This window comes from Pseudonaja textilis, chromosome 1, assembly GCF_049901715.1.
Source record: "Pseudonaja textilis isolate UNSWEBS1 chromosome 1, rPseTex1.2, whole genome shotgun sequence".
Classification (NCBI taxonomy): Eukaryota; Metazoa; Chordata; class Lepidosauria; order Squamata; family Elapidae; genus Pseudonaja; species Pseudonaja textilis.
The window spans coordinates 17,463,753-17,487,521 of record NC_141990.1 but is presented as its reverse complement, the minus strand read 5'-3'; the positions used below and the strand labels follow the sequence as shown (position 1 = coordinate 17,487,521).

At 40.6% G+C, this 23,769-nt stretch overlaps 1 protein-coding gene across 4 annotated transcripts in view; it reads left to right on the top strand.

Moving 5' to 3' along the window:
- COL26A1 (collagen type XXVI alpha 1 chain) overlaps positions 1-23,769 on the top strand; it is a 202,460-nt gene that overhangs the window by 88,926 nt on the left and 89,765 nt on the right. The window lies entirely within an intron of this gene.

The following is a 23,769-nucleotide window of genomic DNA, read 5'->3' as shown; positions in this document are numbered from 1 at the left end:
GCATTCAGATCCACACAGGTTCTGAAACCATTAGGTAGACAGATTCCCAGATGAGTCTGCCTCTGCCTGTGCAGTTTTCAAAAACAGAGTTTTTTCTTTTATATTTGAGAAAGATCTAGCTTCCTGCACTCAATATATTGATTTGGCCAAAAATATGCAATTACTGCCTCTTTGGGAGGTTAGTAGCAGTGGTGGTATTCAAATAAAGTTGCCACCGGTTCGGTGGGTATGGCTTGGTGGCCGCACTTTGCGCGCATGCACACTTTGTGTGCACGTGCGCACCAAACATGCACTTTGCGCAGGTGCAGAGGCATTCTGACTTGCCTCCTGCAAGCCTGCACGATGCTGGTCTCTGCAGCAGCTGCCGCGCAGCACTATTCTGCACCGCGCAAAGCAGTTGCGCTTTGAATTCTGGCCCTAAAAATAAGTATGAGAGCCTGGGCGGGCAGGTGGGCCAAACACAGAGCAGCGAAGAGAACCGTTTCGGTCTCCACTGCTCATCGCTGCTACCGGCTCTCCAGAACCGGGCAGAACCGGGCAGAACCGGTCGAATACCACCACTAGTTAGTAGCAATAGCACTTAGACTTATATATCACTTCATAGTGCTTTTTACAGCCCTCTCTAAGCAGTTCACAGGGTTTACAGCCTATTGCCCCCAACAATCTGCGTCCTCATTTTTACCCACCTTGGAATGTTGGAAGGCTGAGTCAACCTTGAGCCTGGTGAGATTCGATCTGCCAAATTGCAGTCAGCCAGCAGTCAGCAGAAATAGCCTGCAATACTGCACTCTAACCATTGTGCCACCACAGCTTTTTCTGTAGCTTTCTGCCTTGGAATACAAAATGTTCAATAAGGAAAGGGGAGAAAATAAAAACAAGAAATGAAAATATAAAACAAAAATGTAAATGGTAATGTCTTATAGCATCTCAGAAGTAAGTGACTGTTACATGCTGAATTTATTTTATGAATTAATGACAGTAGAATTAAAACCGAGCTGTGGTATATCTTTTTTTTAAAAAGACTTTCATATACTGTATGAGGGAAAGTTTGTAGTCTAACATTTTCCTTGACACACAGTTTTTCTGTCTAGGACAAAACATAGAGTTCATTCAAAGGAAGTAATTGTTTTACTTGATTCTGCTTTGGTTAGGTTCCTTCACAAGTATTGTGTTCCTTTCTGGGTATGATGCTTTAACAAGGATTTTTTTAAAAAAAATAGAAGATTCAGATAAGGCAAGAAAGGGGAGAGACTTGAGTTGAGAGGTGTCTACAAGAGATGAGAGAGACAAGATGGCAGACACTGTCACATACATGTTATGATGCGCTGGTATTTATATTTATTTATTAAATATATATGCTGGCCATCTCACTATCCAAAGTGATTTTAACCATCAGCTCTGTTAGTTCCATGGCTGCCATCATGCCATGCTGTTGATCGCCACTCAGCTGATTGGCATAATAGCCATTGCAGCTCAGCTATACTTTCAACTTATAGTAGCTTGCAGAATTCCAGAATGCTTAACAATCAGCTCTCATAAGTACATACAAGCTTAGCTTCATATATTGTATCATCATTGTCGTCATCATCATCATCATCGTCGTCATCGTCATCATGATCATGATCATCATCTTATCCCACTTTTTTAAAATATTGGTCAACTCAAGGCAGTGAACATACCTTATTGAATAAACATAATACAATACAAATACCTTGACTAGCTCTAGCTTTTTGCTATTTATGTATAACTTGGATTGGTTTGCTCTTTCCCCCCTCAAATACAGCCACCTTCATCTTCACTATATTAATTTCCAGGTCTGTGTTCCTTCCTGCAACATAGGACATGAGTGACATTTGCTGCAAATCATTTGCGCTGTCAGCCAAAATGATGACTTCATCCGTGTACAAAAATGCACACCCATTCCTGTCACCAGTAACTGCACTTCTAACATCACAGCAAATATTCCGTACAGGTTTGTCCATAAACACATTAAACACCTAAGGGAACTTTATACAACCTTGTCTTACTCCCTGCTCAAAGGCAGATACTCCAAAAGATCATATTTCATAAAGAATAGAATAGAATAACAGAGTTGGAAGGGACCTTGGAGGTCTTCTAGTCCAACCCCCTACTTAGGCAGGAAACCCTACACCACTTCAGACAAATGGTTATTTAACATCTTTTTAAAAACTTTCAGTGTTGGAGCATTCACAACTTCTGGAGGCAAGTTGTTCCACTGACTAATTGTTCTAACTGTCAGGAAATTTCTCCTTGGTTCTAAGTTGCTTCTCTCCTTGAGTTAGATTCCACCCATTGCTTCTTGTCTTGCCTTCAGGTGCTTTGGAAAATAGCTTGACTCCTTCTTCTTTGTGGCAGCCCTTGAAATATTGGAACACTGCTATCATGTCTCCCCTAATCCTTCTTTTCATTAAACTAGACATACCCAGTTCCTCCAACCATTCTTCATATGTTTTAGCCTCCAGTCCCCTAATCGTCTTTGTTGCTCTTCTCTGCACTCTTTCTAGAGTCTCAACATCTTGTTTATATCATGGCGACCAAAAGTGAATGCAGTATTCCAAGTGTGGCCTTACCAACGCCTTATAAAGTGGTTTTAACCAGTTTATGTTCAGGATCAGAAGATGTTCAAAATCTTGTCTTTGCAGTGTCAGTCTGTCTACACCCATACACGTAGATATTCTATATTAACCGCAACTGCCTCTCTTTCCTGACTTTAATGTAAACCAATCACAAGAAACTACTTATGAATTGGGGATTATCTGTGGTATTTGTTGTCCCTCCTTACTGCAAGGAATATGGATTCAATGGGGATTTTAACATTTGTGGCCTGCCTCTTTGACAGAGAACAACAGACGTTAAAAGCCATTCCCTAAAACAGCTGTTATGCGGTTTTTGATCTTTCTCCTCTTTTCCACTCCTTAACCCACTAATCACCCCTTTTGCTGACCTGAATGAAGGCAATTATGCATCCTGGTTGTTGTAAATAGACCACAAAACATCAGGCATATCTTAAAATGATGTCATGTCTAGACATACCATTCAGGTATAAATTATTGAAAAAGTAGCTTGTTTAGTGGTTAAGACTATAAAAAATTAACAAGATGGTTTTGCATCTGTCTTATAAGAAGACTTTCATATGCAGGCTTGAACTTGAAAGAATTTTCACTGACCTCCTGATTTGGGAGGAAGAGTTGGGTTTGGGAACTGGAATTCTCATCTCCCCTCTCTCCACAACAGTTTCATTTCATATTTGGTGCAGTGTTTCTTAAAGGGAGATGAAGGAGTATGAGAAACTCATACAGGTAGTCCTTGACTTACAGCCATTCATTTCATGACTGTTTAGAGTTACAGTGACACTGAAAATGTGACTTACAGCCAGTCCTCGCATGTATGTCTATAGCATCCCCAGGTCTCATGATCATATGGCATGTATTTACAATGGTTGCAGCATCCTAGGGTCATGTGATCATCATTTATGACCTTCTGAGCTGGCTTCTAGCAAGCTTAAGTCAATAGAAAAGCTGGATTTGCTTGAAGATCATATTATCCACTTAAGAACTGCAATGATTCCCTTAACAACAGTGGCAAATAAAAGATTGTAATATTGAGTTTGACTCACTTAACAACTGCTTTGCTTAACAACATATGGAGAGTTAGTTAATGGTAGTGGTTAAGGCACCAGACTAGAAATCAGGAGACTGTGAGTTCTAGTCCTGCCTTTGGTACAAAGCCAGCTAGGTGATCTTGGCCTGATCACCTTCTCTCCAGGCCTAGGAAGGAAGCAGTGACAAACCACTTCTGAAAAACCTTGCTAAGAAAACTTGTTAAGCCTTGTCCAGGCAGTTTCCACTTGAATGGAATGGAAGGGGGAAAAATATTCTATCAAGGTTATATTTCTAAATCTTTACACCGGAGATGTCATTGAGGCCCACATCAGGGTTGTGTTTGACCTCACGGCGGGGGTGGGGGGCACAGGCACACCCGACATGAGTGATGTTGAGCTCACCCCGGCCCCCCAAGGTCAAACACAACCCTGATGTGGCCCTCAGTGAAATCGAGTTTGACACCCCAGTCTAGGCTGTGGTGTTCCCACCTTTCAAGTCCTGGCTATTTTCATGTCATATGTTTCAAAGTGAAGTTGCATGCCATATGTGATCTTGGAAACCTGCTCTGCTGAGGCTCCTATTTGAATAAATTCTCTCCATGGGGCCCAAGAGCAGGGCCTTCTCAATGGTAGCACTCACCTGTTAGAATAACTGCTATTTATATGTAAGAATTGCCTCCTCCCCTCCTGAGTTTCCAATATGAGATGAAAATCTCACTCTGGAAGAGAGCATTTTGGGGGTGTTACATTTCCTTTTATGATATGAAATACCTCCACTATTTAGTGCTATTATAACACATACATTGTCCTGTTTGATGTCTTTATACCTCCCCCACCTTGTATACTGTTTGGAGTCATTTTGAAATATAGCCATACAGAAATCCTAGTAATAAATACGTAAATAAATAAATACAGTTGGCCCCGGCGTACCTCTTAATCCTTCTTTCCCTCTCCCAAGTTTTTTTATTGCCTGTCTGCAAGTAATTCTGTGGGACAGCTGTGAGAAAAAGCAGGAAATGGGAGAAAAAGGAATTGCATTGCAACATGGACCAATAGCCCCTATGATGAAATGTGATATTTCCTGCAATTTTTTTAAAAAAAACTACCTGCCCTGGAAAATGGAAAGAACAACAATAATTTGACTTTGTGTAGGGTATACATATATAGCTTATCTTGGAATGCTGACAGTGGTGGGAGTCACATAATTTAACAACTGGTTCTCTGCCCTAATTATTTCTTCCAACAACCAGTTCACCAAACTGCTCAAAAAATTAACAACCGGTTCTCCCAAAGCGGTGTGAACTGGCTGAATCCCACCACTGAATACTGTGTACAGTCAGGAATCTGTGATTTGCTCTGAATGCCCCATCTCTGAAAGGCTTTCCTTTGTTTTATCCTAAAAGAATGAACTGTATACAGTATTCCAAGGTAAGCTATATATGTATACACTACACAAAGTTAAATTATTGTTGTTATTTCCATTTTCCAGGGCAGGTAATCAATGTATATAGAGAGAGGCGGGTGGGTGAAACTGGTTCGCTCCCAGCTGATCTTTGCTCCCAGCTGATTCTCCAGTAGAATCCCACCTCTGGCTAGTAGCCTGGGGCTGGGACCCCAAGGATGTTATGTGAGCAGCTTACTCTCCTGCAAACCCTTTCTCTCTATTCTTCAAAGATGAGAGAAAAAGCAATCTATTTATTTGGACAATTTCTCCTTTGCCTGATCTTTTTTGTTGGTGGTGCAATTTTTTTTTCAATGTATAGAAGAGCAGATAGCTAATGCTCTTAAACTTTCTTCTTCTTCAATCTCTCTGCTCTATAAAAGGAGGGAAGGGCCAGGCGAAGGAGAGATTTCCAAAGAAATCTCTTCCCATGTTCCCTCCAGACCTGCACAAGTCTCCCCCAGCCTCCCAAGACATCCCCCCCATTCCTCATGCACCTCCATGGTGCCCTCATGTTTCTTACCTGGGACCACTACCTCTTTCTATGCACATCTTGGGGTTACAATAAGCAACTCTCAGGATTGGATTCCTAAGCGATGTGGTCACATGATGCCACACTTTATGATCACACCAATAGCGATGTTATCCTGCTCCCAATTGCTGTCACAACCCAAAGACTACCTATCTATAGAACTACAACCCCATACCTTGACATTTAGGTCAATGCCACTGAAGAGTGTTGGCTGTGGAAGATAGAACCTAACACTTTTGGCTGTAATCATTGAGATTCTCTTACACTGAACATCTAAAGGATCTAGTGAATACATGTGCGCAATCAAATTTAAATTAAATAATCCTGTTCTTGGTTTTGTGTGTGTGCTTTTAGTGGTTTAGTATGTTGAGTCAATCCAGCCTATTTGGTTGGTTTACAATTCAGCAAACTGGGTAAATTCCAAGTTCAATAAGTTAGATCAGGGGTATCAAACTGGTGGCCTGTGGGGTAGATGCATCAAACTCAGGCCACCCACCCACTCCAGGCCTGCAAAGAGAAAAAACATAGTGATATGTCACGTGATGGCAATATAATGCTGCAGGTTTGACACCTGTGAGTTAGATGAATGAAGTTAGACTTTCTAAGAAGGCCCCAGTTATTAATTACAAATGTCTTCTTGGCTTTACTAGTAACTGGGTTAATAGTATTATAGTTAGTTGGGCTGGACATCTTAATGTAACCTCCTGCAGAGGAATCCTAATGTGTCTAGAAGGCATCAGGCTGGGGAAAGTTGCTCTGATAATCTAAGATGGGAGAATTATCTGTGAAATATGGTCCTATTAATTGGGGGTCTTCAAACTTGACAGCTTTAACACTTGTGGACTTCAAATCCCAGAATTCCTCTTCCAGTCATGTACACTCAGGAATTCTGGGAATTGAAGTCCACAAGTCTTAAACTTGCCAAGTTTGAAGACCCTTGCTGTTAACAATACTTTAGAATCCATGTGTGATTCTAGAAGCAAGATTTATATGGACTGGACACCTAGTTAATCTACTTTGTTGTCATGACTTCATATTCCAAAATAAAAAAATTAAATAGTATCACTATAAAAACAAAAACAAGGATCAGGATGTTATGTAAATCTTAATGTAAATAAAGTAGGGCTGGAGGAGGTTTGGATACTTTGGCTCCAAAATACTTAGGGCTGCTTTCACTTATATCTTATTTATTGACTTTTCATTGGGACATCAGGTTAGCCATTATGAAAACAAAATGCTTCAGAAGATGGACTTATGGTTTGACCCAACATTTCTTGTTATATGTTTTCAAACCATTACAGTAAATATGAAGGAGCATTTCTATTTATTTTTTCATATAAAAACCAAACAAGGACCAAAAATTAAAATGATATGCATTGCAGTGTTGAACTAAATCATTCAAAATTGTTCCAATTTTCCCAATATGATTGCATTTGTATTTTAGAGAAGGCTAAGTACAAATAGCAAGAGACCATATATATATATATATGGAATCCATTATATTTTGCTCTGTTTGATGGGAGGAAACATGGTCTATACAGTGAAACAAAAGACATCCTGGAATCTATTATGCTCTCTGAGAAAAAGACAAAAGGAACATGAGGAAGGACATTATAGCATCAACTGATCTAATAAATGATGTGTTGGCATTTCTCTTCCACCAAGTTGTGAATTAACAACAGATGTTTTACACTTAGGACTGAAGGATACATTAAGTTAAAACAGCCTTCTTCAATTTGGCAATTTTCTGATGTGCTGGGATTGCAAATCCCAGAATTCCCAACCAGAATGGTCTTGAGCCATGCTGGCTGGCAATTCTAGGAGCTGCCTTCCAACACATCTGGAAAACACCAAATTGAGGGAGACTGATTTAAAACATTCTTACTGTTAAAGACAGGAATTCTATAAGTGCAAGTACCCACCTCCTGAGTCTATGTCTAGAATATGCTGCTGAACTCAAGAAATACAGCAAAAGATTTTTCTCTTAAGCAAAAAAAGCAACCCAAAAAATCTTGTGCATGAGAGAAGTATGGTTTCCCTGTGAGGTTTCTTACCTTGTGTAACTTAAGAAGTTACATTTCCTGACTATAGCATATACCAGTATTTCTACCTTGACAATTTAAAGATGTGTTAACTTCTTGATTTCCTGGGAGGCTTCAAGAGATGAAGCAGCAGAAGCAATGCCTCCATCACTGGTGGAGAAAGATAAAAACTGAATTTAGCCAAGCCCTGATAGATGCTTCCAGACCTTCAAAGTAGGCTAAGTCAATAAGTGGGATATTGTTTGTTGAACAAAGAGATTCCAGGAATGTATTGTTGCAACATAGAAGGATAGGAAATTGTCAGTTCCTGATTTTAAATGGATTGTTGCCTATAATCTTAGGCTCTTTGCTTAAGATGCCTTTTTGGGATGCAGCGGTGTTAGACCACGGCCACATTATTAGAGAAGATTGTTGAAACATTGATGGGGCAACAACTACAAAGCACCCAGAAATGAATGCTAAATATTTGGATGCTCTTCCATCAGACTTCAGGCTTGGGGCATAGAACACAACATTTGTTACGCTAATCAATGGCTATTGTTGAGATCTGGAATGGAGAAGTGTGCCCATTGTATCCTTCTAAACCACTTTTGTAACATTAACTATTATGTGCTTCTGGACCATCTATGGGGTTTGCGTTTTGGAAGCACTGTTTTATAATAGCTCTACTCCTTTGTCAGTGGATGGTTATAGTTGCAAGGCAGGAGGGAGAGCTTGGTTAGTGACTGCTCTCTTGTAGGATGCTGCAGAGTTTGGTCTTCTCACTCTGGAAAGATCTTCCACTGGTTTTGGGTTTGGTTATCCACACTAAAGAGATGAAAGGGGAGACTGGGCTGTAGTAGGACATGGTTTGATGTCAACATCACTTGTTCGATTGGTTTGTATTTCAGTCTACTGTGCAAACCTAGAAAATAGGCTGAGTGATAAAATGCTGTATGACCCAGCCTCACGGTAGACAGCGATGGAACCAGTGTTCTTCTTTATAAGATGTGCAGCCCAATGGTAAGCACTTTATATCTTAAAGGGTTACCCTTGAACTGCAGAATCCTGGGTTATTATAAGACCCCATGTTAAAAAACACGAACTGGGCTAAGAAGATTCACCCAAAGGTATAAGGCTTGGTTTTGTGAAACTTGTTCTCTGCACTTCCCCTTTCAGGTCTAAAAAGTTTAAGGAATGTCTTTTGTCTAAGACATGTCATAGATATAATAGGGCAAAGAGACTATTGATGGCATTCTAGAGACATGCCAAGTGCTGAAATGGTGGAGGGGAGAATAGTCTTTGCTATGTAAACCATACTAAGCATTAACCTTGGATTTTTAAAAAGGCTTAGTTAGGCCCTTTAGCTATAAATGAAGGCAAATATATGTGTCCCAAGATCCAATTGGTCACTGGGACCAGATGTTTACTCTTCCAAGCTTTCTGACTCTTGCTGGAGCCCACCTTCAGGGAAGCTCTTTCTACTGGAATACAATATGTGCTCAAAGCACATATTGTATTCCAGTATTCCACTGCATATTTATGTGGTGTCTTCCTGTTGGTTGTTTAATATGTTGATGGCAGCGATTGGCTGTTGTTTCCTTGTGCTGCTAAGCCCTCGGCCCCTAAGTACCTGATAAACTGTGGTAAATCAACACTTCTGTTGGTTGACAAGGGGCCCAGTTTCCCAGGCTTCAGTCATTTCCCTGGCTATCTTTGTACCTGCACGGCCAACAATCTTAGTAGCTGTAAGTCCAGCAAGCTCAGAGAGCACCAAGGACCCCTCATTTCAACCCTCAGCCACAAATATTCTCCTCTATTGGTATCCAAACAAGATTTTTTTTTGAAAAATACAATACTCATTGAAACACTTTAAAGATACAATATCTCCATTTAAAACACTTAAAATGTAAACACAACTCTGTTGCCTATTCTTCTTTACTACCTCCCTCCCTATCTGGGAGCTCTGTTTGATTTTTAACTTAAAAGGAGTTGCAGTTGGGAATGTAACTTAATTTATCTCATACTGTTTCCTTTCCATCTTCACCTGAATTGTGAGATATCAAGGAAACAAGGCCAGATGGGAAAATAGTGCTGAAAAGCATGCCCCCATTCTATTTTCTTTTGGGTTCTACTTACTGCTTCATCAATGTTTAAAATTTCAAACACACACTCCATTAACTCCTCTTCTTTGAAGTGGCAACTTCAGCTAAGAACCCCAAAACTTCAACATTTGATCTCTTGATGGAGTTCATGAACTGGTTGCTAATGGTTACTTGGATGTTAAACATCTGGGAATAACTCTAATCAAATAAACTGCTGACTCAGCCCGGATAAATCCAGACCAGTAAATTATTAGGTTTGACATAATGTTATATTTATTTTTTCCTTGTGTTTGGCTGTCTCCAGCGAAATGGCTATGTCTGACAGAGGAGTATGTGTTTCTTAGTGCAGGAAGATAACAGGCCCATATTGCTGACATAGAAGTTTTTCGCTCAATGAACTGCCTGGAGATGCACTGGGACTTCGTGCTCATGTAGTTGTTGCAACATGTATGGGTGCAGCGGTGACCACACACACACACACACACACACACACTAACAAGATGCTTGCTGCTGTATATACATGCCAAAGTCTTAATAATATGAGATATGACCTCAGATGTCCCCATGCTCAAGATAAGATAAATGGCTACTAGTGATGTATTGTTCCTTTTATTTTTCTTATATGTACCCATTTCATGTATTTATAACTATGTATATACTTATACCTATTATCTTGTAAGCAATTGACAAATCAAATCAAATCAATCAATAAAATAAAATGTATTTGTATTTGGTTTATGGTGATGCTACCATTCTGTGGAGATGTTTCTCCTCCAGAATGTGTCTCGTTGGTGATGGCTCTCCTCCCTAAGGTTTTGGCCCCTGTATTTTCATGGTAAGTCAGATTTCCCATGAATTCTACGTGACTGTGATGTGCAATTCCTTCTGTATACAACACCTAGGTTACTAAAAAAGCCTCAAGAAACAGGTTAGAGAGTAGTGTGGCACATTATCTTGGCATGACCTTGTTGTTTTGTTTAATAGGTTGAAAGTGATTTAATCTTAGAGCCTAATTGAATTGAAAGTGTCATTTCAAAAAGATAACAGTGTGCACTGCATTAGCTTGATTAAAGACTTGGCACTGTTGCATAGAAGCAGAAATATTTATTTGAGGGATGGTGCGAGTATTTAAATAAGAAATAGAGTAGTAGCATAATTAGATCACTAGGTTAGTTTAATTTTCTAAACATATGTGTGAAATCAGTTATGCCTGTTAATTGCATTTCTGAGCAATCAAAGAGAGGGAGGGGGCAACTTTGCATTTCAAATTAACTCCTTCCTCAGTATAGGAATCCAAACAAAAGTATCTGAAACAGATGGTCATCCAACCTGCAAAGGGGAGCTCACTGCTCCACTATCAAACTGCTGCCTCCTCTAACTTAAACCAGGGATGTCAAACTCAAGACTTGTGGGCCAGATTTGGCCCTCAGGGTACTTAGATCTGGCCCACGGGCCCACCCTGGAAACAGTGAAGGACCGGCCCGTGGTGCCTCTGCCAGTGAAAATGGAGCTTAGAAGGGCTGCACGCGGCCCTCCCAGGCTCTGTTTTGGGCCATGACAGCTTCCTGCAACCTTTTGTCAGCGAAAATGGAACTCGGGGAGGCCACATGCTGCCTGACAGCCATGGCAGCCTCCACAGCCCTCTGCTAGTGAAAATGGAGCCTGGGTGGGCCACACGCAGCCTTCCTGAGCTCTGTTTGTGCTGGCAGAGGGTTGCAGGAGGCTGTTGTGGCTGAATACGGAGCCTCAATGAGTGGCATCGAGCTGACCATGCCCACTCTGGTCACACCCACCCTGGCCATGTCCCACCTGGCCCCCCAAAGTCAAACTCAACCCTGATGTGGCCCTCTGTGAAATCAAGTTTGACACCCCTGACTTAAACCATCATTTTGATTCTTTCAGATCCTGGAAGAAAGCTACCATTTTCTTCTATCTCCACCCCCATCTCTGTTGTTATTTTTTTCCAAGGCTAAACATACCCAGATTACACTATTTCCTGATTTTCCTACCCCCCTAATCACTGCTCCCTTTCTTTGAACCTATCCAAGACCAATATAGTTCACATGCAGAAGAATCCTATTTCAATCCCTGAAGCATATGGACTAATGGTTTATGTCATTTGCTGGAAAAGCACAGCTGAAATGTCATGCCCACTTGCTATCTTGGATGCATTTTGAGCTCAGTGTTTTGTTTTGTTTTTTGCATTCCCTCGACAGTAGTTATATGTGGCTGCACTTCACCACTCTTTACCTTGGTTTGCCAGTTCTCTGTGCAGACTTCCAGAGGATTCAGCAATCAGAATGGATGCCAGAAACTCCTTACCTGCTCTGATCAAAATTGCTCCTCAATGGTGTGGAGAAGGACAGCCAATTCCTTCTCTTTGGACATCTGTTGCCTGGTCTTCTTGGAGTTGCTGTTCTATAGTTTCTGTCATTTGTCTTTGAATTGGCTTTGGAAACCGGTGCCAGCTGGAGGCCACTGCTCTCCAAGAACAGCAGAGCCAAAAATTGAAGGCATTCTCCCAAGGGATAGGAAGAGACATAAATATTTTTGGCTCTGCAGTTTCAAAACATAGGGAATTAATCTCTGTTCTTCATTCATCTCCATTTAGTGACCAAACAGTACCTTTCCAGCATCTCTCCAGCAAACACAAGCAATCATTGCAATTCCTCTTGTGAAGATAATATTGGCCTGCTGAATGCCTGGGAATAAGGTGTCTTATTGGACCCTTCTCTCTTGCATCTATAATAGAAGTGAGATGAAGAGAAGAGCAAGCATCGATATTTATTAAATTTGTTTGCTGCCATCTCACCCCAATGTGACTCTGGGCAGCTTACAGCATTAAAAAGAATAAAACCTTATGAAATTTCTAATAACATTAAAAATACAAATTTATAATCAAGTTATAATTAAAAGATGGGGAAGGATAGAGCAGGTGGTGCAGTAGGTGGTGCTGGGAACTTCTGTTGGTCCATCAACCACCTCCAGCGTAATACTCTCCTTTTGGGGTCCCAAGCCTACTGGCAGAGCCAGGTCTTCAGGCTCTTATATGTTGGAAAAAATATTCCATCAATTCCAAGCAGGAGAAAAACACTGCAAACATGGAGGCATATTGGAAAGAGGGTCAATTTATTGATGAAGCAAAAGCACCAAGCACATGGTTCTGGGCAGCTGACCACATGGAGTTGCGAGTGAGGGTTATTTATACCTTCTCTTGGGATTTGAACTTAAGCTTCCTGTTCCTGTGCAAGAACATGCATTCTATTGGCTGCTGTCAGACTCCCATGGGGCTATGCAGGGGTCATAGCTGAGGTTGTCTGAGCTCCCAGGTTTGGTTGAAGCTTTCTGGGTGATGCAATGTCCTTAGATTGTGCCATGTAGTGAGCTCTGCTGCTAGATGGGTTAACCCTATTATGTCCTGGAGGATCATGTCTTAATCCCATCAACCTGAAGCTGAAGGTCTTTTGTCTCTAGTAGATAGGCTGGCCTAGTCCTGCTTGGGGCTATTAAGAAAGGTGGGGGTTGCTTTCCAAGAGCATGTTTCTCCTTTAGGGAAGTATAATATTCTGCCTTTTTAACATTTCTCAAAATATTTCATTCTTCTAGGAGAGGGGTGGCTGCTAACCTTGTACACATGGGAGGGTGGGACTAACATGTTCCAAAAGGCAGGAGCTACAGAAGAAAATGCTCTTCTCCTGAAGCTTGCCAGCTGGAATCCCTTGACTGACGCGATCTGCAGCATGCCTCCTCTGGCAGCAGAAGTGGGGTGGGCCGTATTACTTCCCATCTGAAGAGAGTGACAGCAGAAGTTGGACAGCCCCATACAATCAAGAAGGGGGAAAGAAAGGTTCCTGCTGCCTCCCTCTTCCAAGGCAGAGACTGCATGAAAGAAAAATTGATAACCCATCTGGCCAATTTCAGAAAGAAAGGATGGACAGCGAATAGAGATCCAGTATATGCACCAAGAAGACAGTGTTACAGGCACACATGTTCTAACCATCCTGTAGACCCTTCATACATTTCCAGTGATGTCATTTATCTTTCTTCAACTGCACCTAGAGAAGCCACCTCTCCCATGAAGCCTTTGGCACTTTCCCCAGTCTTAAAGTGGTGGTTGTGGATTTACAGTAATGAGTGTTCTTATATTTCTTCACTGCCCTTGCAAAGTCTATTTGATTCAGACTGTAGCCACACGAATTTCATCACTGTTTATTCTGGCACATCTCCCTATTCCATAGAAAGGGAGTGATCTTTCTAGTAGGCTTTTAAGTGGAGATACCGTAGCTTGGACTGGAGAGCTCTGGCATGCAAAACACCTCTTCACCAGCTACTATGAGTTTAACTTAATAAAATATAACCAGAAGTTATGTTTGAACTTGTAGTTCTGATGTTTCCCAAATAAGCCAGTTATATTGATATGTGTTAAATCTTGATTTATAGAATCTTGGTTTATAATTTTGGTTTTTTTTTAAAGGGAGCAATAAATAAGGATCCCAAGCTGAGATGACCTGCTAAATAAATGATGTTTTGGCAGACTATACAGTCTAGAAGAAGCACATAGGAGGCAACATGTCCTGGATTGTTCCATGGGAATGTATTCCAATGTAAGCCTTACAATGTATACATTGATGTACCGTATGAAGGGGTCCTTGGTGCTCTCTGAGTTTGGTAGTTTTCTTGCAGACATTTCATTACTCAAAAACTAGGTAACATCAAAGCACTGATGATGTTCCTTGTTTGGGTAATGAAACGTCTGCAAGAAAACAACCATGCTCACAGAGCACCAAGGACTCATATGGTACCCTGAGCTACAAATAATCTTCTTTAAGGGCACAAGATGTTGATTGCAACAGTCCAAATATCACTTGACAGAAGTATAGATTCTTCTGTATCTCCATTCATCCATCTATAGATTCATCTGGATTTTTTTTCAGCCCAGATATGGTAGTCTTGGTGCAAATAAGATTGCTAACAGCCAACAGCACAGCAGTTCAGCTGGATAAATGGATTTAAAATATTTTTGATGATTAAAAGATTCATTGGACTAATGACTCAGACAATGAGTTTAAAAAATAATTATGTTGAAATATGTATAAAAAATGCTGTGTTTCAGGTTAAAACAGGTTGTCCTTGCCATTCTGGACATGTTGCTCCAACTATTCTGAGTTCTAAATGTTTTAGTTTTGATAGTATTGAGCTGGAGGCAATTACTAACATAATGGAGATAATCCCTGCTGTTTTGTTTAGAAAGGCTGCTTTTTCATGTTTTGTTTATTTTGCTGTCTTTCATGCAGCTCCTTTAGATTGGAGGTTCAAAATGATTTAACTTGGAATATGTTCCCAAAGTGTAAACCAGATATTAGCAACTCTCTGCTGGTCCATTTTTCAATTTTCAGATATTATACCACCACTTCTCCAGGATGCTTTGTGGAAAACTTTATTTCTTTTAGTTAATTTATTATTTTTAATCTCATCTACTTATTGATTGGCACTGGTTCTTCAATTCAGAGACAGTCGGGAATGTATTACTATCACATTTATCCTTGGTTTAAAACATGCAGTGTTTATCCAGTTACAGTAACAGGGAAAGTAAGAACACAAATGGAATTAGGTAAAATCACAGCAAACCCACAGTGCTCCAATACTGGAATTTTATTTATCTATTTGTTTTTTTATCCTGCCTTTACTGACAGTCCTCAACTTACAACAGTTCATTTAGTGACCGTTCAAAATTAGAATGGCACGGAAAAAATGACTTATGACCATTTTTCATACTTATGACCATTATAGCATTCCCATGGTCACATGATCAAAATTGGGATACTTGGCAACGAACTCATATTTATGTTGCTAAGCAGTGTCCTGCGGCTATGTAATCCTCTTTTGCAGCCTACTGACAAGCAAAGTCATTGGGGAAGCCAGATTCACGTAGCAACTCTGTTATTAACTTAACAACTGCAGTGAGTCACTTAACAACTATACAAGAGAGGTTGTAAAATCAGGTAAAATTCACTCAACAACTGTCCCACTTAGCAACAGAAACATTAGGCTCAATTGTGGTCATAAGTCAAGGATTACCTGGATTATTTTATTGGTAACATAAGGCAGTGAACAACTCCTTCCTCCTCCTATTTTCCCCATCACAACAACCCTGTGAAGTGGGTTGGGTGGAAAGAAAGCGATTGGCTCAAAGTCACCCAACTTGTTTTCATGCATAAGGCAGAAATGTTGTTGTTGTGAGTTGTGAAGTCGTGTCCGACCCATCGTGACCCCATGGACAACTTATCTTCAGGCCTTCCTGTCCTCTACCATCTTCTGGACTCTATTTAAGCTCATGTTTACTGCTTCAGTGACTCCATCCAGTGTTCTGACCTAAGCCTTTTTCCAATTAAACACAAACTGTGTATAAAAGCAAACCTTTTTTAATGTGATGCTGGGAATTCTTTGCATTCCCAGCCAAGAGTCATTTAAACCTAATTGTCTGAGATAAAAGCAAGTCCTTTTAAGGTTGAAAAAGGCTTCCAAGAACAGAAGTCTAATTACTAATAAATATCAACCGACAGAAGTTTCAAAACCAAACTGGAGTTTGCAGGGCTTCAGCGAGGACTCAGAGTCTAAAGAACTTCTTTGCTTCCTGCAAAGAGCATATCCCCGAGGGCTGGTTTTTATCCCTTATGGGAAGGGCCATCCCCTTCCAGCCTTACTCCTGAGTCCTCCTTGCTGCTTCAGCTGCTCTCTCCTTCGAGCAGCCCTGCGCACACGCTCCCCAGGTTCCTCTGCTTCACTGCTGCCAGACTCCAAAAGCTCCGATGGCAGCATCCCATTCTCCGATAGTCCTGGCCCCAGTCCTGCATCAGACGCAGGACCCTTGTCCAAGTCCTCACCAGGCTCCCTGACTGGTTCCTTTTCATCATCCCTATCAGAGACCTCTGCCATCCGCACCTGCTGCTGGCAAACCACAACACCCAGCCACCTCATTCTCTGTCATCCCCTTCTTCTTCTATTGCCCTCAATCTTTCCCAGCATTAGGCTCTTCTCCAGTAAGTCCTTCCTTCTCATTAGGTGGCCAAAGTATTTGAGTTTCATAAGGCAGAAATAGAATAGTCTAAATTTTAGAAATTCTCCTACATTCCTTCACTTGAAATTCAAGAAGATTAAGATGCATGTCTGATAAGACTAATAGAAGAATAAAGGAATCATATGGGGTTGAAACTAAAAGAGAACATCAGGGAGAATATCCTTAGGCGATGAAAAAGGAAAATGCAATTAATCTGCTTGTTACTTTGCTAAAAATGGCAATTTTCTAGCTCCACTTCCCAAAGGAGACTTTCAAAAGAATATGTGCTTTCATCCTTATTCTCGGCATATAATCAACTTTTGCTGGCCTAATCACAATTTCCTGGATTAGCTTGGTTTGTAGACATGTACTGTAAGATAAAAATGATGGTGAAGATACATGCCCACGCAGAATAGCAAATTGCTTTTTTTGAAAAATAAACCCCCGCCAGACTTCCAAGAATGTTTGGCTTGGTTCTAAAGCTTGACTCAAAAGAGCATCTTTCCCCCCCACCCCCAAGTCAACAGGTGGCTTCTTCCCTATCTCCATCTCTGAAGACAGAGAGAAAATCTCTTGTATGACCTGTGATACCAATCATGGATCTCTTTGGGAATAAAAGTATAATCCAAGGTCCACATAATGTTCAATGAACCAAAACCATTTGGGGGTAGAGATTTCAGTATTTATGTCTATGTTTATGTCTTTGATGTATTTGCGTACTGCCATTATTCTGAATTTGCAAAGCTTACTATTAACAATTAAAATAAGACAATAGAGCATTCCAGAATAATAACGGCAAAGCCAAGAAGGCTTACTGATGAATCATTGCAAGATGATATTCTATAGTTCTTAGTACACATAGGAGGACCTTCCTTTCCAGACTATTTTAGCAATTGATCTCAGATTGTAATCATAGTGATAGTCTGCCAAGAATCTTAGTCCCAAATTATTTTGAGCCATCTCAGAAGCTAATTGGCAGCTAGTCTAATTACTTCAGTAATAATGCAATGTGCACAGCCATATTGGCTGATTCATGGGGTATTCCCCTTTCACTAGCAGCTTGTGCATTGCCTCAAACAAAATGAAAGAAGTACAGTGCCTATAACTTTGCTGATTCAGGAGATGTGAGACAAAAGAATGTTTTGTTTTTCAAAACTTTTCTAACTTAGATCACCTGATCATTTTCAAATTCTTTGGACCGTGGCACCATGCAATCTAACTCCATACTTAGAATTGGCATAGGGCCTAGTTTATTCTATTCATACTTAGAATTAGGCGTATGGCCTAGTTTACAAAGAAGGGTCTAGTTTATTCTTTATAAATTCCCATAATTTTTACTATTCTGAGTATGGTATTTGCAGCAGTGGTGGGATTCAAATTTTTTTACTACTGGTTCTCTGGGTGTGGTTTGGTGGGTGTGGCATGGCTTGGCAGGGGAAGGATACTGTACAATCTCCATTCCCTCCCCACCCCACTAACCTTCTTTCCAGCTCCATTCTCCTTTACAGGGCAACAAAAGAAGACCCAGCCGATCAGCTGGGACTCAATGGGAGGCAGAGAATGGATGGGGGAGGGGCCAGTCAGAGATGGTATTTGCTGGTTCTCCAAACTACTCAAAATTTCCGTTACTGGTTCTCCAGAACTGGTCAGAACCTGATGAATACCACCTCTGGTTTGCAGTCCAGTACATTTAGAGGGCAGCAATGTGGAGAATATGTGGAACGCCAGTCTATGGATCTGTTGGAGTAATTAATATAAAAAATTAGGTCAGCTAAAGCTGACCCCTGTTTTTATTTTCAGATTACAAAATGCTGGTCCAGTTTTCGTTTCCTCTTCATTTTCCTTGTCTTCTTCCTTCTGGGTAACCTTCTATGGATATCTGTTATCATTAGAAGACTAAATTAATATATTCTTACTGCACAGTAGATTCCCTTTGTAAGCCAACAGTAGGCAGTCCTTGTGTTCTTGCTATTTTTATTCATAAAATTGGTTATATATTGTTTTTGCTCAATTGTCCTTAATTCCTTCATGCTTCAGATGGATCAAGTGCCCTGGCTGACCCCATAAATAGACCTCCTTTTTTGGTCTGGCTTTTTTGAGTGGAAATGGGCACAATGTACCTTTGGAATCTGGAAGTATGCAGATATATTGCAAACATATGGTCTTGGCATGGGGAAATGTTGGGGGAAAAAATCTCATTGTGCATAACAATAAACCTAATACTGAAAACCACATTAAAATGAGGGAGAAAATAGCTTTTGCTATATATTTCAGGATTTTTTTTTTAAGAGCTAGAAAAAAGACAGGCTATAAATTAAATCTCGGTCATGCTCGTAATCACAGAAAGATATAGTCCTCCCTCTGTAAGTACAAACTAAGGGAATAACATAAAAATAATGAGAGAAGAGAAGATAAAAAGGCATAAATATTTATCTCAATTACATCCAGCAGGTAATTACAAATATTGGAGCATATGTGCAAAGACATTTTTGATACCCACCTAGTCTTCCTAGCTCACTCAGATTTATTTTATTAGATTATTTTAAATTTCTTTAATTAGAAGTTTGGGAAATTGACACATTGCAAAATGTAGTATTAGCTTCCACCATCTTGATTCCCAAAACATCTTTAATTTTCACACAGAGGCATAACGATGCCTAGAAGATAAAAAGAAAGGTGAGTGCAGCTTAATGTTTTGTTTAAAAACATGTTCTTGGTGGCACATAAAGTAGATTGGTAGGAGGTTAGTTATGGATCTAGAGGGGATGATAGGAAGCAACCTCATTAGTTTTGTGATTGGCCATGTTCTCTATGGTGGCATTTTGAGAATAGGTGAAGCATAATGAGAGCACTTCTAATTTATCCAACATTTTAACATATTTTAAAAAGTTTGGATTACAAACAATTGTTTTGGAATCACTGGACATCTTTTTAGTGTTTACTAGGAACAATTTCTCATAACCACATAGCTCAGTTTACATAACACATTTAAGGTTAATTAAGTTGGGCTATCATATGCCACAGAGAGGAAGGGGTCAAGCTATTTTCTAATGTGCCTGTAGGCCAGACAACTAATAATGGATGGAAACTGAACAAGGAGAGATTTAACCTGGAAATAAGGAGAAACTTTCTGATAGTGAGAACAATCAACCAATGGAACAGCTTGCCCTCGGAAGTTGTGGGAGCGCCATCACTTGAGACTTTCAAGAAGAGATTGGACTGCCATTTGTCAGAAATAGTGTGGGGTCTCCCGTTTGGGCAGGTGGTTGGACTAAATGACCTACAAGGTCCCTTCCAACTCTGATTATCTGTTGTCTGTCTTAAATCTGGCAGGGGTGGGATTCAAATTTTTTAACAACCAGTTCTGTGGGTGTGGCTTAGTTGGTGGGCGTGGCTTGTAGTCCTGTGATTGGGTGGACATGGCTTGGTGGTCATGTTATTGGCTGGGTGTGGCCAACTCAATATCACTCACATCGAGGAACACATCTCCTTGCCTGGCCTCTCATGACTGTGGGGATGCTGCAACAGTCGTAAGTGTGAAAAATGGTTATAAGACACTTTTTTCAGTGCCATTGTAACTTTGAATGGTCACTCCACACAAGGAAAGTACCAGCAAAGGAGGGGAAAAAAACTCCAGAGAGGTTCCTGAGACAGGACGTCTAGTCCTGCCAAGAATGTAATAAGGGTTAATGGAGAGGCAGTTTCTGTAAGCAACACTAGAATGTTTCCTTCCTGCCTTCCTTACAGGATTAGGCCAGTAATTTCTTCTAACAACCAGTTCTCCAGACTGCTTAGAATGTTAACAACCGGTTCTAGCAAATAGGTGCGAACTGGTAGAATCCCACCCCTGATATCTGGACATCTGCATATATGTTTTTGGATCTCTTTGTTGTTTACTACATGGTGGTGCATTGAATTTTTGCAGTTCAGATATGATAGCTCTACTGAAAACTTCAGTGATTATGTTTGTGCAGTATATGTAGCTTGATTAGTTTTAATTTTTTTGTGGCTTAGTTTGCTGTCTCTGTGGAGATTCTCAGTCATCCAGGTCATGGTTGTGCAAAGGTGCTTTTTTCAAGAAGCAACTGGACTTTCTGATTTTTTTTTGAAGATGTTTCGCTTCCCATCCAGTCAGAGCTGAAGAAGCTTCTTGGATGAGAAGTGAAACGTCTTCAAAGAAAAACCAGAAAGTCCAGTTGACTCTTGAAAAAGCACTTTTGGGACTTAGTCTGCTGTGTGAATCCAGCTTATTTGTGTGTGGTTCAGTGCATTGTGCTAACCCCCCGAAAACCAGTAACTAGAGCTTTCAAAAATAGCAGGGCCTGGAAAAATGATTAACTACTGATTGCAACATGTGTAAAAATAAGTAGTGCAACATGCTTCATCTAGGAAACAAATGAAGTTGATGAAGTTGTAGTGAATTTGCTGGGTCTGAGTAGCAGAGAAGGTGGCCTTGACTGCAGCTAAAAACCATCCAGAAGAAATTACCAAATTAGGTTGATAATGTGCTGGCTGAATTCACACGGTTTGCTTCAAAAACACTTAGAATTCCATCCAATGCTGTATCAGCAGAGAGAGATTCAGAACGAGAAAGGGAAGAGGAATAAATTAGCTCAGTAGTGGGATTCAAATTTTTTTACTACTGGTTCTGTGGGTGTGGCTTGATGGGCATGGCAGGGGAAGGATACTGCAAAATCTCCATTCCCTCCCCACCTCACTAACCTGCTTTCCAGCTCCGTTCTCCTATGCAGGGCAACAAAAGAAGACTCAGCCGATCAGCTGGAACTCGGGAGGCAGAGAATAGATGGGGGTGGGGCCAGTCAGAGGTAGTATTTGCCGGTTCTCCAAACTACTCAAAATTTCCGCTACCGGTTCTCCAGAACTTAGCAAATGCAGCAAAAAAAGATTGTAAAATCAGGTGCTGTCAACCTGAGGACTCAATGACTGCACCACTTAACAATGAATTTTCCAGTTTCTTGTGGTCAGAAACTGAAGAGTCTCTGAAGGTTATCACTATAGGAAGTGTGAAATTTAGAACATATTCTCTAGGGTGTCTCAGGTGACCAAGTGTGATACATGGATGCACCCATTTTTAAAGAGGTTCATATCCTAGGAATCTGAGGAAAGAGGAATTCCTGAAGAACAAAAGTTCTTAAAATGTTTCTAGAAAATGTGCAATTTCTTAAGAAAGTGGGACAGCTAATTAAAAATAGAGGCTGTCCACGAGAGTCATGGCAGTTGTGATAATAACAAATTCTGGATTGTTGAAAACGTGGCTTTGAGCATGTTGCTCAAACCAGCCCATTTGCTTAATTTATGGTTCATTGTTTTATATAAATGTAGACAACAAGTTCTATAGCCAAGTTATGCCCATTGATACAAAGGCAAGAAACAAAGAGCAAAAGTAACCAAGCTGGTAGCTTGAAATGGCCGATGTTGTATCCCCTTATTGTGACCAACCTGAGTAGGTGACAAGCATGAGGCCTGAATGCTAAAAGATCCCATAGTGGTTCAGAAATGTTGTAAGCTCAGATCACACAACCCCACTCTCAGCCTTGGATGCTCCTTTCATGGGTTCTGTTTGCTGCTTTTCTTTAGTAGAGCTAGATGATAGTAGGTCCATCCTGTATTGCTGGACTCATGGATGGGAAGGAGCTCTGATGAAGCTTTCCTGTGGAACAGAGATGTCAAATTCATGTCGTCACGGCAGTGTCACATGACACGTTGGGACTTTTCTGCCCCCTTAGCTAAACGGCCGTGAGTGTGTCCAGCGCATGACGCACCTGGCTCATGGGCTGGCAATTTGATAGCCCTGTTCTGGAAGAACTTCAGAACCCGTGAAAGAATTGTGGACCCTAGAATTCAACTCTGGTTTGGTGTTCTGCTGCAGTTTCAGTTTTGATGTTAAATATACTTGGAGTTCTTCCAGAAATCTCTTCATGCTGTTCCTCTTGTACTGCTTGTATAATTGCGGGCTTTCCTTCAATTCCCTCAATCTCTGCTCTTATTTTATGAAGCTGCCTTCTTCCTCCTCTGGAGTGCTCTTGACAGGCCTCCAGATTGTGGAGTGCCGGATCCAGGTGTCTGGAATGAATGCAGACTTTGTATAAGTCAAATGGGTGTGTATGTGTGTGTTACACTTTTACTGTTTTTTCTTCTTTTAATGCTTTCAAGACAAGAAGTTCTGGACAGTATATCACTCCAGGTTCACATCTGATGTTGACTCAGTCTGTTTGTGATGAATCCATGGCTTTTGTCTGCTTCAGAAGAAAGAAATAATACCTTTCAATCACAGGTGCTTTGGGCAAGGGCTGTCCTGTGAATGGGCATCCCAGCTGTATGTGACAATGTTTTGGTGCCAACAGGTCTCCTTTACAAACTGCCCGTTCCTCTTTTCTCCAGTTCTCTGTAATTGGATTTAACTATTTCATTTCTTCTGATTAATGCATATGTTCCAGTTGTCCACAGTTATCAGCAAAGTGGCAAAGATTCAAACTCTTTTCAAAGTGGCACAAACTCTGCGTAGTTAAATGTCTATGGAGATTCTCAGTCCATCCAGGTCATGGTTGTCCCAAAGATGCTTTTTCAAGAGGCAATTGTGACTTTCTGGTTTTTCTTTGCAGACATTTCGCTTCTCATCCAAGAAGCTCCTTTAGCTCGAGCTGAAGAAGCCCCTTGAAGTGAAATGTCTTCAAAGAAAAACCAGAAAGTCCAATTGTCTCTTGAAAAAGCACCTTCGGGATTCTGCTTAGTTAGTTTCCTTAAGGACCCCAAAATAAAGTTAAGGCAAGCTTTTTGGAATGCAATAGCTCAATCTCAATCATGTACATTTACGTACTGATAGTCCTCAACTTATGATCATAATGGGGACCAGAATTTCCATTGCTAAACAACATAGTTAAGTGAGTTAAGTGTTAAGTGAGTTGCACCCAATTTTACAACATTTATTGCCATGGTTGTTAAGCAAATCATTGCAGTTATTAAGTGCTAG